Source organism: Giraffa tippelskirchi, chromosome 3 (genome assembly GCF_054371585.1).
Source record: "Giraffa tippelskirchi isolate mGirTip1 chromosome 3, T2T-mGirTip1v1.2.pri, whole genome shotgun sequence".
NCBI classification, from domain to species: domain Eukaryota; kingdom Metazoa; phylum Chordata; class Mammalia; order Artiodactyla; family Giraffidae; genus Giraffa; species Giraffa tippelskirchi.
Genome location: NC_137277.1, coordinates 166525612 through 166545148, shown reverse-complemented (window position 1 = coordinate 166545148; position 19537 = coordinate 166525612).

The window sequence follows — 19537 nt, the reverse complement described above, 5'->3', positions numbered from 1 at the left end:
GAATACATGTTTGATGGAGAGAGAATTTATTCATGGATGCTAAGTTGCTTTAGTTGTGTCTGACTCTTTGCGACCCTATGCACTGTAGCCTGCCAGGCTCCTCTGCCCATGGGTTCTCCAGGCAAGAATACTGGAGTGGGTTGCCATACCCTCCTCCAGGGCATTTTCCCAACCCAGGGATCGAACCTGTGTCTCTTCAGCCTCCTGAATTGGCAAGCAGGTTCTTTACCACTAGCTCCACCTGGGAAGCCCCTTGAGAATGTATACATGTGTTCAGAACTTCTGGAAGTATCTCTATGAGATAAGCATATTCAGTAACCCTGAATTTTACACATAGATTTCTTAAAATGTAATTCTTATTTATTTTTTTCCTGGAATGATAAAGACAAGATTAAAAGACCAAACACAAAACTGTGGATTGTTTTCCTCTTTGCTCAAATACTTTTCAACTAAGTCCTTCAGCAGCTATACATATTTTAAGACAAAGATAATGCTTTTGCTATTTTTAATCTTAGACATCTCCTTCTTAACCTCTTTTGGTGCAAGTGAGTTCACATTTTTGTCGGTGTTGTTGTTCAGTAGCTCAGTCGTGTCTGACTCTTGGTGATCCCATGGACTACAGACACAGGTTCGATCCCTGGGTCCCATGAACTTCAGCGTGCCAGGTTTCCCTGTCCTTCACCACGTCCCGGACGCCTGCTCAAACTCATGTCCATTGAGTCAGTGATGCCATCCAACCATCTCATCCTCTGTTGTCCCCTTCTCCTCCTGCCTTCAATCTTTCCCAGCATCAGGGTCTTTTCCAATGAAAAGACCTGGCTTAAAAAAAAAAAAAAAATTGACTCCCAGTGTGAGCTCTGTAGGTCCCTGTCTCGGGTGGAGGGTAAGACTGTGGGTGACCGGCATTCAGAGGTGGCTAAACTAGGATGACATTAAGTCTGCGTTCATTTGAGGAGTATCACACAAACCAGCAGGACACGGATTACGAGCCAGATCAAGAGTGAAAATGCTAGACAACTCCTTTAATTCCCAAAGTGCCTGAGGAAATCAGTGGATTGTTCTGCTTTGTGGTAAAGGCTTGCAATCTAGTCATTGATGCTTCCACCAGCTGTGGGTAGTGAGGCCAAATAAATGAAAATAATTATGCCATGAAAAATGCCTTTTCTCTAGAATCAGAACTACCACTGAAGACTGGCTTCATGGAATCTGCCCTGGTTTAATAGTGAATTTTTATGTGTGAATCATTGGGACTAATAAGCACATTATAAATAGGAAACATTTTTATGTTTCAAAGATTAAAAAAATAGCAGAATTATAAAACTTCTCAAAGGCTCTAACAGTATTTGAAGTATTCCACCAGGATGGACTGTATAAAATTTTTATGATGTGCATGTATGTCATTTTTGTGTATAAGCACACAACCTAAATAGTTTCTCTGTATCAAAAAATAAATAAATAAAACAGTCTATTATCCATGTAGTTCATTGCCTTACCTTCTAGCTTTTGTCTTATTTTCTAATTTTTCTCATATAATTATTATTGACTTGTGAAATTTATAACAATGACACCTATATTGGAATTTTTAGTAACAAAGTAATATTAAATATTGATGCCATCAAAACTAAATTTTACCAGTGATCCATCAAAATGATCTTCTAAAATGTTAGCCATAATCATTTCAAACTAATTTTAAATCTTAATTATAGCTTTCATTTTAGCCATATGCCTATTCTGGATATGGAGAAACAGCAGCTGATTAGTGGAATTCCAAAAGTTATAACAAGTGAAGAACATGTTTTAAAATAATGATGACAGTGTCTTGGATATAAATCATTCTGAAGTTTCTGAGTTTAAGTTAGATTTAGCAAGTATTGTTGGAGGAAGAAGAGGGTGAAAAAGGATCCACTGTTCCTAAAATTTATTTGAAAGGACAAATATTTAAATTTTATTAAATCTTCTGAAAATTTGAAACTCAATTTTTTTCCATCTAGGACATCCCACTTTGCTAGAAAATGCCATAAGTCAAAAATGTATTCCATTATCCATTCTTTTGTCTTTAAATATAAAGCAGCATTTGTCTACCCCTATTGACTCACATATATTTCCACGTGTACCATGGTATACACCCAGTCTTTAGTCTTTAATTGGTTTTGAAATAAAATCTTTTCCTTCTTCGTTCATAATTGCTAAAGTGTAATTCACATGAGTAAATTGGAAAACATATCTCAGTAACTTCCGATGAAAAGGAGACCCTAGCCAGGAATAAGGGCCCATATTTTATACAAGAGGAGTTTGATAAATGTATATTTTTGCTATTCATTTGGGGAAAATTCAAGAGGCATTCTGAGATTTGTAGAAATGTATTTGCCTTTCAGATATTTTAACACTTACAAATAGGCAGCCTTTGAACTTGGGTTTGTGTAGCAAGCGAGTGCCTCCAGATGAGAGAATTTCCAACCAGGTAAAGTTCTCACCTGGCAATTTAGAAATTTGGATTCTGAACAGCTAAATAATCAAATAGATCTGCAAACCTCTCAGTGAACCCTAGCCAACTCTTAGATGAGTTTTCAGCAAACCTGGGCTGAGTTTGGAGGAATCCAAAGCAATTTTATGGTTGCAGATGGAAACCAGGCCCAACTCAGCAGTTTAAATGAACCTGAAACTCCAGGGCCATCTCAAGGGTTCTGAACCCAAGCAAACCAAAACAAAGTAATGATTCCCAGGGAACACTGGAAACCCTCAGTGCATTGTCTTGGCAAAAGCTGGACACAGATTTATTCTATATTATTCAAAAGTGGTAAACAAGAAAATTAAGAAAGGTTTCCTAAATGGATTATCTGGAAGGTCTGTGTGATTCAGAGGCAAAACCAATAAGTTTTCAGGCATTGCTCCCCTCACACAAAGTTTTAAGAAAATAATTGAGAATTTTTAACTACTATGACGACTATATAAAGACATTAACTATTAGATGTGGGCCAGAATGGCTTCCCCTAAAGTGAATCATTCAGGCCATAGTCCTTGACATCTGGATTCAAACCTCATTCAGGTGTTCTGGTTGACCACTGGGCTCCACATGATGTCGGGTCAGTGCCTTGCATGCTTGGTGTAGCTGAACATCTTTCTTATTTTGAGAACACGTGGAATCCAGGCAACTAGAAAGAGAATTTTTTTTGACTTTTTCCTTAGGGCTTTCATAAATAACAATGTTAATAGTTCACAAGAAAGGGCTGTGTATGTGTGTGTGTGTGTGTGTGTGTGTGTGTGTGTGTGTGTGTATCTGTTTTTCAGTCATGTCTTCTGGAGGATCTAGGAAATATAATTTGAAAAATAACTTTTATAATTGAATCAGCTTTTAATGTCCTGTGTGTACTTGTGTGCTTAGTTGCTTCAGTTGTATTCTCTGTGATTCTTTGGACTGTAGCCCACCAGGCTCCTCTGTCCATGAGATTCTCTAGGCAAGAAAACTGGAGTGGGTTTCCATGCCCTCCTCCAGGGGATCTTTTCAACCCAGTTATCAAACCTGTGTCTCCTGCATTTCCTGCATCACATGTGGATTCTTTATCACTGAGCCACCAGAGAAGCCCCTTTAATGTCCTAATGAAATCCATGAATTTTTCATTTTATTGATTCCTGGTTTCAAAAGTTATTACAGATCAAAGTATCCCAAATTGTATATAGAAGGAAGAGGAGAAAAATTACGGTGACAAGTATATATTGGAAACTAGTATGCTCATGTGATATCTATTTCTTAGAAACTGTGTAAGAATTAAATAAGAAAAGCTCCAGTTCCCATTATATGAAGGAAACTTGATAATTGTTAACTCTTATATCTTCCATAATTATCATCACCACCATCATCATCATCATTGCTACCATTATTTCTCTCTCATCAGGGCCCATTGCCAGGAATACTGATGCCCTCACTTGCCTTTGGCTAAATAGAAACATAGGAAGAATGTATTTTCTCTGTGTTTATGTCCCAGTTTTCATTCTTGGTCCTATTTCTTGAAGTGCTACTGCAGTCCACCCACTGGGAGTCCATAATTATTCTCATGTTCTTACCAACTCTTTTGATTAAAATTCTCCTAAATAATCTCTGTCAATCTTCTCTTTAGAGAAAATGACTGTGTGTGTGCACACTTGGTCACTCAGCCATGTCTGACTCTTTACAACCCTATGGACTATAGCCCACCAGGCTCCTCTCTCCGTAGGATTCTCCAGGCAAGAATACTGGAGTGGGTTGCCGTTCCCTCCTCCGGGGGATCTTCCCGAGCTGTGGATCGAACTCAAATCTCTGATGTCTCCTGCATCGGCAGGCAGGTTCTTTACCACTAGCACCACCTGGGAAGCCCCGGAGAAAAGGACTACTGGCTTTTAAATGTTGTATGAAACATGATATAAGCAAGTTGTTTAAGATTGGAACTTCTTAAAACCTTTTTAAAGCCTTTCCCCTATCTCCCCAACTTCGTGATTCTAAAATGTAGACAGAGTTGAAAACTACAGCTTCATACAAATTAACATAACTCTACCTATGCTACAGACATCCAGAGATTCCTAATAATCAAATATTCACACATGGATTAAAAGATTGTTTTGTCACAGTATATTTTCCTGCAATGAATTTTCCAATAGAGAGAGAAGACTGATATTTAACAGGAATCATACATTTTCATGTTAAGTTCCTATAGGCAATATTTGACAATCTGGTTTACTCTGAGACCTCTCAAGTTGTCACCCAAGCAAGGAATTGACTCTGGATTGCCAGTGGTCCATAGATCATGGTTTGTGAGCCATTCATCTAGGAGTTTGAGTTTTATAATTATGAAAAATAAACTAAAGAGCAAATTTTTTTTTCTCATTACTCAAATTGCTAAAAGAGACATCTGTAAGAAACTTTATTCAGTAAGCATTTACTTAATTTTCCAATAGTCAAAGCACTAAGGACTGGTGTTAGATATACAGAAAGGAATAGATATCAGTTCCTTTTCTTATGTTCTCAGTAGAGAGAAAAAGTATAGACCATCAAGTTCACATATAGATATCCCACTCTTTTTCAAACCACAGTCTCTGACTTAGAAATCAGAAAAAATAAGTTCTTGAGAAGCAAAATATATTTGAATGAAGAGTATTTTAAAATTTTTCTCTCCTGGTCTACTTTTAAGACTCCAAGAAACATGATTATATTTATGGAGTTCAAATGATAGCAAAAAATATAACCATCTTATTTGTTGCTGTTGTTGTTCAGTCACTAAGTTGTGCCTGACTCTTTGCAACACATGGACTGCAGCACACCAGGCTTCCTTGTCCTTCACTGTTTCCTGGGATTTGCTCAGATTCATGTCCATTGAGTTGGTGATGCTACCCTCTGCTGCCCTCTTCTCCTTTTGCCTTCAGTCTTTCCCAGTATCAAAGTCTTTCCCAGTATCAAAGTCTTTTCCAGTGAGTTTTCTCTTCACATCATGTGGCCAAAGTATTGGCGCTTCAGCTTTAGCATCAGTCCTTCCAATGAATATTCAGGGTTGATTTCCTTTAGGATTGACTGGTTTGATCTCCTTGGTGTCCAAAGGACTCTCAAGAGTCTTCTCCAGTAACAGAGTTCGAAAGCATTAATTCTTTGGCGCTCAGCCTTCCTAATGGTCCAACTCTCACATCCATACATGACTACTGGAAAAAAAAAACAACATAGCTTTGATTACATGAATCTTTGCCAGCAAAATGATGTCTCTGCTTTTTAATACACTGTCTAGGTTTGCCGTAGCTTTTCTTCCCAGGATCAAGCATCTTTTAATTTCATGCCTGCAGTCACAATCACAAAACCCGTAGTGATTTTGAAGCTGAAGAAAATCATCCTATATCACTTCCCAAATCATTCTAGGTCAAGTCAGTTCACAACGTGCTATTTGCCCTCTTGCTTGTTTGTCTGTTTGCCTTTTGTAAGCTTGTTTTATTGAGTACTTATCAAGTGCCAAGGATTATCCTAACCCTTTCATTCATTATCTCATTTAATTCTCCTATGACACTATGAGATAGGTATGATTATTACTTAACCTTTACAGACAGGGCAACTGAAGCCAGAAGAGGATGGACACCCTTGTAAGTAGCCCAGCAAATATCTGAATCTCAGCATTCCTGCCCCAGGGTGTGCGTTAAGTGTTACCCTACAGCTTCTGTGCACGTTATCACATTATCTATTCTAAGTGTTGGGCAGTAGAGAAAGTTGGTTAACTTTGTTCAAGCTTGTATTTGACTAATTCATTTTACTGTGTTTGCTGTTGAGACAAATCTACTGACTCCCTGAAGGATAGTGTCCCATAAAACAGAGGGCGGGGATTACTGACTTAATGCATGACACTTGGTTTTCTGTTCTTTCAGGTCTTCATCCCTGCTGATCCCTTGTATACACGCTGGTGGTTTTAGACTGCAGATTCAAAAGTCAATGAGCTTAGGATTTCTGAGTTTTAAGGACGCTGCCATCAGTACCTGGGAGGGCCTTGTGGTAGTGGCAATGAATTGGACAACATGTGCTCACATCTCAAGCAGACAGCAGTCTGCTTGCCCCTGTTGGCTTTCTGAGCTCAGGGTCTACATAACATCCACCCACCTTGATGCCTTCTTTTTATATCCCAGCTGCTGTGTTAGTGCTTACGAGTGTAAAATAAAGTAGCTGCAGCATGACCAAAAGTGTGACCAAAACTGCCTCCAAACCCCTCTTCTGTAGAAATGCTAAATTGGTTGGATGCAGGTGCATTGTGCCCAGTCAGCAAGCAAAGTACCTGAGGGAACTTGCAGGGAGAACCATTCCTGAGTGGTGATTCCATACACACTTAAAAGCTAGCTCAACTTGACTCCAATCTGAATGCTACCAACAGATGAAATCTATCTCTGAAATCTACATCTGACATGATTCTCACACATGTCCTCTTCTCCTCCTTTACCACAATCACTATCATAGGAACAATCCTCATCATTGCTTGCCTATTTAGCCTCAAGAGCTCTGTGAGTGGTTCTGACACTTTATTGTGCATAGAAACCTTTGGAAGAATGTGTTAAAAAAATGTATCTCTAGACCATTTTTAGTTCTGTTTATTGGATCAAGAAAGGACTCAGTAATCTAAGCAATCTATATTTCTTTGATTAGTCATTCCCATGTAATTTTTGTACAGGTTGCTCTCACTTTGAGAAATTGTTACAGGCTGTTACCTACAATGCAGTGTTAACACAGCTTGATTTTTCTCCACAAAGAATGTCTCCCTTTCTGCAACAGAAAATGGGTATGAAATTGGAATGAATATGAGAAGGGACTTTTAGACTCAAAAGACAAAGTAGGAAGGTCAAAGGGAATTTGTGGATCTACTGTAGATACCAGATTTGATGGGGTGGGGGGGATCTGGGGAAGTGACTATATAAACACATACAATAATTGGATTTGAAAGATTAGGCTAATGGTGGTGTGGAGCTCCTTGTATAAGTATGAAGTTAGATGGAGTCATCATAACTTGGACAGAAATCACCAATTTTTTCATCCTCTTTACTTAAAACAAAATTGTACATTAAGCAGTGTGATGCTTGTGGCAGTGAGCAGATAAAACATCAGATTTAAAGAAGCCACTTCTCTAAAACAGAAAGCCACTTTTCAACAACTTCAGTGACAGAAGCAGTGGCAGCAGAAAACAGATTATCTCATTTTTTCCTCTTGGCCTATAGTCCCTTATTTAGAATCATGATTATTATCTTCGGACTGAGTTATATCACTCTTCCTCCCTTGTGGCTCAGCTGGTAAAGAATCCGCTTGCATTGCAGGAGACACGAGTTCGATCCCTGGGTTGGGAAGATCCCCTAGAGAAGGGAAAGGCTACCCACTTCAGTATTCTGGCATGGAGAATTCCATGGACTGTATAGTCCATGGGGTCACAAAAAGCCGGACACTACTGAGTGACTTTCACTTTCATTTGTATCATTCTTAGATTATTGGTGGAAGTAGGTCTGGAGAAATGGTTTGGAGTCCCTTCTTATATGAGAGATGGAGGCTTAAGTAATTAAACTTCAATATTAAAAAGAGTCATAGCATTATTCATGTTCCAAGCAATAAAGCAAGCTATGCGCCTGAACACATTATTTCCCCACTTAAAAAACAATCAATTTGTCTCCATTGCTTAGTCCACGTGGTTCTGATGCTGCAATATGGCATGAAAGGTTCTGCACAAATAGTCCCAGCTTCACCTGCCTCATTCTTAAGCTTATGTAGTTTGGTCATATTGGGGTATTTTCTGGCTTTTAAATTGCTGAGTGTTTTCAGATTTCCATGTTTCTTTTCTCTTATTCCTCCCTTTTTCACCTGTAAATTACAACTATTCATTCTTTAAAACAAATATTAAATGGAGCTTTCCTTTTGGATAAATAGCCAAATGAATAAATTTTCAGATGAGAAAAAAACTCAGAACAATGCAATTTTCTCCTAAAACCAAAAAGTTAGTCGGTGCTGGGAATATGGTTAGAAGTCTAGTTCCCTAACTCTAAGCCCTTATGCCAGAGGCATCCTCATTCAGACTCTGAATTATGCCACTCTGGTCCAATTTTTCATAACAATTGTTTACCTGAACCTTGTGACCTGCCCAATTCATGTTTCACCTGACACACTGTGTGCATTGCCACTGTAACTTAGAGATACCTATACACTACAGCTCCCATCACCTTTCCCAGACCTTAGACAACCCTGGCTCTAACTGTGATAAAATGCCAGTTAGAATAGTTAGAACTAGTCAGTTCCCTGGTTACTTTATTATTAAGCTATATATATACAGACAAGAGACTAGCCAATTAAACTGTTCCAAATTTAAGACCTTTCTCATCCTTAGTTACTGCCCTTACTTTGGGACATGAGAGTCCAAAAAGATGCTCTATTCCTGAGGCAGAGGGAAAAGAGCCCACTTTAGGACTAAAGAGCACAGAAGAGGTGGAAGGGAGTGTGCATAAGATGAACTTCACCCAAGGTTCACTGTGCTTCCTGAGCTACAGTTTCAATTTTAGAAAAGACATCTGGTAAAGTAAATTTTGTAAGGGGAGAAGAAATATAAATTTACCTTGAAGAGTGCCTGGAGAGAAAGGAATCTGATTTTAGAATTTAGAATATGAACATTCTAGCTTGCTGGATTGTCACTTTATTTATGCTCATGCTTAACTCAACTGTAGCTTCTGGATATTTTTTATGTCATTAAACGCCAATGGTATAACCAGGAGAATAGAAAGTGAGATGTTGCTTTGTTTACTTTTGTTGCCATTCAGCATTTCATCTCATAGCCCACAGGAGACTTCTGGCCATATTCACAATGATGGTGACAGAAGTTTAAATAAATGCAGCAGGATCCCACTGGTTCACAGTGCAGTAAATCTGAGTGTATGAATGGAAAGTCTCTCGGAAGCTTCTTTTTCATAGATGTGAAATCATTAATATTTTGTTTTTTTCTTAGTTTTGTGGTGGGAACAAATTTAGGGAGAGAAAACTACAAGCCAAGATGCAAAGATTCTTGCACTAGAACTTGAGTTAAGTTCTTGTCATTTTTTAATCCATCCAATTGGAAAGCACAGATTCTTAAAAACAGAAAAATATTAAATCTTCTCTGAAAAAACCCATTGTAAGTTAGAGCTGTAAGGAGCCGTGTCGATTAAGTTTAACTTGTTGATTTGTAAATGAGTCACTTGACCTAGGCGTCTTTCTCAAGGTCACACAGCTAGTTGGTGGCATCAGTATGTTTAGAACCCCAGTCTCCTAACTCATTGCTGGGTAATTTTTACACAATGCTTGCTGCTCACCAACCCCCACCCTCCACCCCCCCAAAAAAAACCCTCATCAGATGAATTCTTTCCTGGGAGACACAGGACAAAATTAATGGGCAAGTGCACAAGTGCAGGATAGAAAGCATGCAAGCCCAAGATGTGTACCTGCAACACTTTTCTGGTTATAGCACTGCGAGATGAGGAGCTCTTGTCTACACCCCCAGCCCTGTGATCCAAGGGCCCTCTGCAGTTGCTGAATATCTTCAGATGCAAGCAAGAAGACAGCCATAGCCATGGTGCACTGCAAATGAAGCAACCCTCATCAAGGTGAACAATTCCTCTGGAGATCAAGCCATGCACACTGCATTATAAGCTACTGAAGCTTGTTCTGCTTCTGGGCAAGGAGTGATTTTCTGGGGTGAACATCTGAGTCTGAGTGAAGGGAGGTGATCACGTGGCCCAGATTTATACCATCTGCCAGTCCATCTCCAAACCCTTCATGGCCTGTTACCAGAAACATGTGGATGAGGCTTCCAAGACTCACCCAGTATGAGCAGCAGAGCCTGCTGATAGCTGATCCTCAGCATTGTGAATCCAAAATGTTTGTAGGCCCTTGTACCTGTGGTCACTTCCAGAAATCCAGCAAATTAACTCATCATGAGGATCTAGGATCATCTTTATAATAAACAATGGCTGTGGGATTTGAAGTTTTTTAAAAAAAAGTTCAAAGAGTATCGTTTTTACAGTAAGGTATATGTCTTGGATGGGCTATTTAAGGAAGTTCACTTTCTCCGACTTAATGAAGCCTATATCCTTTATGTACTGAAGAAACAATGTCTACACATATTGAAGCAGTATTTCTGGATTAGACATACCAGTCTGAGCAGATGTGGCATGAGCAAGAACCCTGGTTGAACCTTCTCTGATGGTTTCCGTAGAACTACTGGCGACCCTTATTGCTTTCTCAGACACAGTAAGGTGCAACACAAAGAGACAAGTACCAGTGGAATCCTCAAAGATTATGTTGTATCTGGGAGAACTTGATTTGGTCTCATAAACTGGTTCTGCAGGAACATATACAGTCCTTCTCAGACAAACTGAGGACTGGGGTGTTGAAGTCAGGACCAGGCTCATCAGGAGCCGATACTGGGTACCGAAGCAAGGTTTACTGGTCTCTGGACTTTAGTAAGAAGGGGTAAAGAAGGTGGGTAGACCTGGAGACTAAAGGGAAATTACTGAGTTATAAAACAAGACCATAAATTGTCAACATGAAGCCAGGCTGAATGGAGACATACAGAAAGAGAAGCAATGAGATGGAAATCTAATGAAAGAGAAAGCTTCAAGTTCAAGTGTAAGTTAAAAACTACAGGGATAAAAAAACAGCTGCAACACTTTTGTATCTAGTTGCTCCCACCTTAGGTATGTGTGGAGAAGTACTTCTTCCACACTGTCAGACTGACATCACTGTTAAGAGATTCTTTCTGCTTCAGTTCTGATGGAATCGAATTCCCATTCACCCTCACTTCCCACATTATGTGGATTTTTCTCTTCATGATTATTTAGCCTATTGGTCAAGAGACATGGCTGTAACCAAAGAGTTTCCATTATTATTCATGACTTTAAAAGAATTACTATAAAAGACAGTTGACTCCACATTCTTAGCTTTATCAAATAAATTCATATGAAGCTATATTATTTTTTTCTCTTCTTTATGATCTACTTTTCTCCTATAAGAGGAAATTTGAAGTAATTTAAATGTCCTATTTTTAAAAAAATTTTTATAGCCCCATTCAATGACATAGTTCTCCTCTGTACCTTCTCAAGAAACATCATGAATTCATAGTTTAAAACCTTACATATAATGAAATGAAGTGAAGTGAAGTGAAAGTCACACATATGTGTCTGACTCGTTGCAACCCCATGGATGGTCCATGGAATTTTCTGGGCCATAGTACTTGAGTGGGTAGCTGTTCCCTTCTCCAGGGGATCTTCTCAACCCAGGCATCGAACCCAGGTCTCTTGTATTGCAGGTGGATTCTTCACCAGTTGAGCCACCAGGGAAGCCCTATATATAATGAGATCATATCATTTTAAGCTCATGGCTTCCATAAACAAATTATCAATCTAATTTTTGTGAAACTCACCATTTATTCCATGGGATACTGTATATCTTGAGACCTTCCTCCAATGCCACCTAATTTGAGGGTTTTTAAACACAGTGGGTGGGTGATTTCTGATTGAATGTCATTTCTAGCTGCTGTACCCTAACTTCTCTGCTTTTGGGTTCCTGCTTGTACATTCAACTATGTGACCTTGGAGACAACCATTTTCACTTAACATCATACAAGTACTGAAATACAGTAAGTGGTGCTAATGAACCCAATGTTTTAGGGCTGATTAACAGGAGGGCCCCTTATTCTTTGACTAAAGAATAGAGCCATCTTGGGAGAGTATACTATGGGTCATAAGGAGGACAGGGCAAAGGAGCATGATTGCAGAAGTCTCAAAACTTCATTATGAGAAAAGTGATTCAAAATCCTGTTGATTGGTGGTCAGAGCAATCATATTCTCAAGAAAGACCTGAACAGTACTCTGGGTAGCTATGATTCAATATTAATTCATTGCTTGGTGATTTCCATTTCTTGTTTATATTCATTTTCTTCATCACATTATTATACTCAATTTCACCCATTATTTCCCTCATTGTTATTGTTAATGGAGTAATTGATGAAGTATGCTCTGCTAAAGTGATGTGCATTTTTTATAGCTGTCTTCTCTAGGCACAGTAAAAACCCTAAACAGCCTTGAAATTAAATGTAATATATTTGCATCTGTATAGCTTTTATTTTAGCATCTGGAAATCATTTAACCAGTTATTTATTTGAAAACTGGTTTTAGAGCAGTAAAAGACCATGTACTGAAGCTGTGTCTATACTGAGCTACTGAATTAAACCCAGGCTAGAACCGATAAGTGAGTCCAGCCAGGTTGCTGACCCACTGGAGAAAGGATATTCCAACACACATTGGAACCTTCACTGAATCATGAAAGACAAGAATGACAGTCTCCATCACGTGAATTTTAGCTTTAGTTCCAGCCAGCATTAGCATGTAGATAGCAAAATAGTAAATTCCTCATAGATTTTCATGATTTCATTTGAATCCCAATGATCATGGGGATCCTGGAAAGGATTATTTTATCCTACTTAGGTGAGCAAAAATATAAACACGTTGAATTTGCTATCAAAGTTATATATAATATGTTTTCTGCAAAATTAACCTCAAGGGAATGAAGAGGGGAATTGGATGATATGAGATGGTAATTGAAAATTTGGAGAAAATTCAAGGAACACACAAGGACAGCGTTTTCAAAGACAAGAGATGCATATGAAATATATGAGAAAGCCTTTGAAAAAATAATTGCTCAAATTTCAAAATGAAGTTACAAGGTCAGATTTCTCTCAGCACCTTTCCTGGTACACAAGAGTGCTCCGTAAACCTCAGTTGCTTCCTTCTTACCTCTAATCACTTCTCCTTCAACCCTTTTTCTTGCTTATATTGTTTCTTTCTTTTTAACTTTTCTTACATAGTCTTATATTTAGGGTAAATTTTCATAACTAATGGAAAAGTTATTTGATGTGCAAAAATGTGGCTTACGCTTTACTTTTCTGAAATTCCATGACTGTTTGGGCTGAGGTACATTTTTTAGACCATAGTAACTCTTCATAACCTTGTCACACTCAAGCAGACCGTTTATGAAAAGTACAAAGTCAGCTTTCATAATTAAAAAAGAATCTGGAAAACTGAGAAAGGTGTCGATGACAGGCTAATGGAAATTCCTGAAAGGACCAAACCAAAGAACTGGATGAGCCATTAATTCAGACCCTGTGCTCTTACAGCTGAAAACAAAAATGAAGTGAAGAAAGGAGGAAAGTTTTATTTCAGTTGTGGTATTATTTTTCCTGTTTCCCTGCTTCTGAAGTCCACGCAACTTGAGAGCTGGACCTCCAAGGAAATGAGTATTGCATGTAACCATCTGAGTGTCACACCTTGCCATAGTAGATACTAAATAAAATGTTAGCTCCCTATAGTAGACAGACACTAAGATGACCCCCAGTTACCACCATTTCCTGGTGCTGATGACCTGTGTAACCCCCTCTCTCTTTTAGTATGAGCTAGATCCTTCCCAGGTGGCACAGTGGTAAAGAATCCACTTGCCAATTCAGGAAACACAGGAGATGCTAGTTTGATCCCTGGGTTGTGAAGATCTCCTGGAGGAGGAAATGACAACCCGCTCCAGTATTATTGCCTGAAAAATATATTCCATGGACAGAGTAGCCTGGTGGGCTGCAGTCTGTGGAGTCACAGAGAGTCAGACATGACTGAGTGTGCACACACACATGCACACAGATCCATGATGGCTTCTAACAAACAGAATTCAGTAAGAGTGAAGATCATCACTTCCATTATTTGGCTTGGCATCATGCTAGCAGACACTTTTCCTTGCTGGCTTAATGGAGAGGCACACAGGACAAAGAATTAATGGTGGTCCCATTTAAGAGACAGCAAGGAATGGAGGCCCTTAATCTAGTGGTTTTCTAGGAACTAAAACCTTCCAACACCATAGTGTTTGGTTGCAGGTTGTTAATGTTTGAATATTCAGATAAGATCCCAACCTTGAGAACACTTTCATTGTGATCTCGGTTGAAACACTGTAAGCCAAGGGCTCCCTTTGCCCATATTTCTGACTCACCGAAGCTATGAGAATGATATCTGTTTATTGTTTTAAGCTGGCAAGTTTTGTGGTAATTTGTTACACAGCAAAAGATAACTAATAGACACCATCCTTTCCCCATCCCTCCCCAAGCTATGAGACCAGCTTTGCTTCTGGAGCCCTATAAAGAAGCTTTCTCAATCTCATTTACTAACTTTCTACCCTCTGCCACCATTTTGTCTCTGGATGATACATTCTTTGTACTGCACAGTCTGTCTTTCTTGTTATTTGACATCTGTCTTTTCCCTTGACTCTCAGCTGCCAAAGTGAAGTTCCAGACTCCTTTCTCCTGCTTACTGGACCACCCTTAAAAAGACAGGATTTTCGTCGACTACTATTTGTGCTCATTTGCTATATTATATGGCCAATTTTCCTTTAATAGAAACCTCAGAACTCTATACAGAAGAATGATAGCTAGTCTTTCCTTCCCTACCTGAGATTACTTTAGCATTTCAGATTTTTGTCTGTATAATAATCAGTTGGTGGCTATGTTTATAAATCTATATTCCAGTCTTTACCTAGTTTTTCTTTCAGATGCGCCCAAACTCCTGATCTGATCCAGTGTTATATCACTGAATGAAAGTATTATCAACAGTGTCTATACTATCACTGAGTCAAAGACTTAGAGGAAAAGCCAAGACCAGATTGGATTTTCTTATCCCTTGTTAAATAATCTTTCTACAACATTTTGCATCTTCCCTGGAAAGATAAAAAGACAACAGACCATCTGGCTCAGACAAAATAAAGATAATCAATGATGATTTTCGAGTATATTAGCAAAGGTTGCTGCTTTTTCATTTCCACTGGGGATGGAAGAAGAGAAAAGGTGCTTAAGCTGTGTCACACATACTGAAAATTATTTATTTTGGCAATATAGTCTTGAGAATGCAGTGAAAATTCCTTCTAGAGTAAATTTCCTTCTACCTAGGATATGTTCAGTACTATAAATGAAGCCAGAAAATGGTTCAAGTGACCTCAAGCTTCCAGCACAATGCTTCTTATCTGCTAGGGATTTAACAAACAGTTTAAAGTAAAAAGGTAAATCTAACTTTGAATTCTAAGATAAATTACCCAATAACAAAAATGGAAAGTACACAAATAAAATCCAAGAGAGAGCACAATTGGTATTTAGGAACATAATAAAATCTACTATCTGTAAAGTTGGAAAATAATATTTGAAATCTCACCTTAAACTGTCTTACTTTAATGGTTGCTGTTGATATATCTGCCTAACCCAAAACACAGGGCTACTTCCCCAAATAAGTTAAACAACTGAAAAAACAATGTTAAAGAGCAAAAAGATCAAGGTAAAGTTATGTCTATCTTGTCGTGGAAAATGATCAGTTTTGACAGGTCTGCCTCAGACAAGATCACAGCTATTTTATAATAACCACACATACGTGTGAAGTTTGATTTCACCAACCATAATATGGTTACTTTAAGTGCTAGGCAATCTTGATAGCCATTTCTCAAGTGATTAGTGATATCAATAGCTCATAGTTTTTATACATTTTAACAAGTGTCAGATATTATAGTAATTATTTTCCATAAATTATAGCATTTAATCCTTACAACAACACAGTCACATATAGAAATTATGATTATATCTATGTAATAGAGAGTAGAAACAAAATAAGATGGTTAAAAAAATTGTACAAAGTGACATAGTTTAAAAGTGATGGAGTCTGGCTACAATCTAAATAGTCTGATAAGTATGTTCTTCACCACCGCAGCATAAAACCCCATGGCTAATCTGACTGTAGTTCACAGCAATATTTCAGTCTATTGATCACAAAATCAGGTCAACAATGTTGAGCGCTTGTGATCAGGCCCTTAAAGGATAAAATAACAAACAGGATGTGGATCCTGTTCTCAAGAAGCTTATAGGTTAGCTTTATAACTTGCTTGCAGCTTCATTAGTGAAATTACAGGAAGAAATGAAAATCCCATGATTCTTCGAGGGTTGAGACGTTCTTTCAAATGAACTATTACGTGATTTATTTAGTAGACACCATCAGAGCTTTGTGCATATCTCCTTGTCACAAAACAGCCCAGTACACATCAAAAGCACCCTACTACAAGAAACCGTGTTTCATGACCTGAGGGCTTGTGTGTGGTCCTCACCTGTGTGGAGAGCAGGCAAGGGATTCCAGGAGGTTTGTGTTTCCTGGGGAAGCACTCAGCAATGACTGATGGGACAGGAGAATAAACACTTTTACTTCCTCAGTCTTCAGATGGGATATCCCTAAAATCTAACCTACATTGTCTTCTAGAGCTCCCCAGCATGACTGAGTCTCAGTTGCCCAAAGTGATAACCTGCATGATAAAATATAGTTTATGGACCTGTATCCTTCTTTGTCTCACTTTCGAATCTTCTTCCAGAACTTCCATGAATTACCTCCCTATGACACTTACTTATATTCAAATCTTTAATTTAGAATTTTCTTCTGAGGGAACCCAACATAGGATAATTTGTGAAGCAATGTGATTTCAATAATATGAAAATTCATTGTCTTGTTTTGGGCTTTCCCCATTGAAAAACAGTGTCTTGCTCTCAGACTAGCAGGTTTGAAAACTTCAGGTTTGCATAAAGTTCATTGAGTTATTTTATGAAAAAGAAAGTGAAATGCAGCAGGGAATTCTTGATAGAAGATTGAGACATCTTTGGTGTGCTCCTCAATCCTAGTAGACCTAGTCTAAGGCAGCCTCCAGTACCTGTCAGAACTGAAGGTTCCATGTCTTAACATATCAAATAGTGACTACAACCTACTGAGAAGAAATTCTTCCTCAAATATTTTCAGAAGGGATGCTGTCTAAGAGGACTCAAGTATAAAAGGATCAAGATCAAGACAATATGTCAAAGAGCGGAAGGGCTTTTGTGTAATGAAAATGTTCCCAAAATTTAAGTCATGAAAATTGGATTCTACCCCTCTTTTGTGCCTAAAAAGCTGCATCACCCTGTGAAAGTCAATTCTTTCCTAGTCGCTTCATTTTTCTGTACATAGATGTTTGGTTAGTCTGATTTATTTCTTAAAATTATCTCTGAATAAAATTACCTATTAGCAGATTAGTAGTTGCCTGGGTCTGATAGGACAATATGAGTTGCAGTGGATAACAGGAAGATTTCTCATTTGCCCATCTTCTTGATTGCGGTGCATGTTTCACTGGCATATACATATGACAAAACCACCAAACTGCATTTTAAATGACATGAAGAACAAAAAGAAAAGAGAAATACGTGTTCATTGGGAATTTTCCAAATGGTGTATAGGACTGATTTTCCCTTTCTTTTTGTGTCCCAGTGTCCCCAAACCCACCACCAACAGATAAACTATTTTCAAATATTACTAAAACTTTGAATTGTTCAGAGTTTGGTTCAGATTTCTCTTCCTTTCCTATACGCTCTTCCCATGTGATATTATCAATTACCTTAACTTTGAATTCTTTCCATACATTACCAACTGTGAAACATGTAAAGCCTGTCTAGAACTCACTTCTAAGCTCCAGACTTATAACATTTCTTACTAAACTCTTCTGTTTGGATGTCTCACAAACACTTCAAGTGTAACATGTCTCAAATGACTCAAATTTCCTTGTTCACATATTCTTAGTCTTCCCCAACTCTCTGTAAATAGCACCATCTAACATTTTCTCAATTAAGAAACTTTTTTTGTCATCTTTGAGAAATGCAAATTAAATCCTATCCCTCCCTGGCAAAAATCTCATGAAGTGTAATCAAAATAAAATCTAACTCCTTCTCATAGTTTGTTAAGACTCATTGCATTATGTCAGCAATTCTCAATTAATAATCTGTAGACATCTGTAGCTTCCTGGACTTGAGAGTCAGTTTGACCCCAGATAATTTTATAGTGCTACTAAAATGCCATTTTCCCATTTCATTCTAACATTTTTCATGGATGGTGCAAAGACAGTGTTAAGTAAAACTTGCCACCTAGTATGAATCAAGGCTGTAGCACCAATCTATATTAGTAAACATTGTATTTTCTCTGCCATATATTAGCAAAGAAAAAAAAGAGGAAAGAAAATAATTTCTCATTGGAATATCCTTGATGAAGTAGTGAAAATTGAAATGATTCATTATGTTAAATCTTGACTCTTGACCTTGTCTTTTTAACACTCCATATTATTAGATGGGAGATACTCATAAAAAACATGAACATTTGTTTGAGTTGTGAGCTGAAGTAACCTCATTTTTTATCATAATACCATTTTTATTTGAAAGAATAAATGACAAAGTATGATTATTCAGATTTGAATGTTTGTCACTTCAAGAAAAACAATTGACAACATTTCTATTTTCCAGAGACAAATCACTTTTACAGGTTCTGGACCTTAGGACATGGGCTTTCCATTTTGGGCTATCACCATTCAACTCACTATAACATGATTATTATTGTTATTTGTATTTAAAGTATTAAATGCATATTTTAAAAATTTCTCCATTTAGTAGTATCACAAATATCAATAGATATCACTCACATAAACAAAAAATTGGGGAAGCCCTTCAATAATTTTTAAGAGAGTAAGATAGTGTTGAAGGTAGGAAGAGAAAAGGATGACAGGGGATGAGATGATTGGATGGCATCACTGACCTGATGGGCATGAGTTTGAGCATTCTCTGGGAATTGGTGATGGACAGGGAAGCCTGGCGTGCTGCAGTCCATGGGGTCACAAAGAGTCAGCCACAACTAAGTGACAGAACTGACTGAACTTTAGTCTTGAGACTAAAAGGTCTGGGATAGTTGAACAGAACTGTGGGCTAGAGCTCATCTATCGTTCAACTAGAGACAATAGAACAACACAGGACAACTGAGAGAAAGAGATGCTCACATGTCAGAGGGCCAGAGTAAAGAAATATTGAAAACAAGCATCTGGAAAGAAAAAAAAAATCTGACCTTAGAATTATAGAGCTGTGTTCCACTCCCTGCTCAGTCTCTGATCATCTCCTCACTGTGAAAGAGCCACTAATTC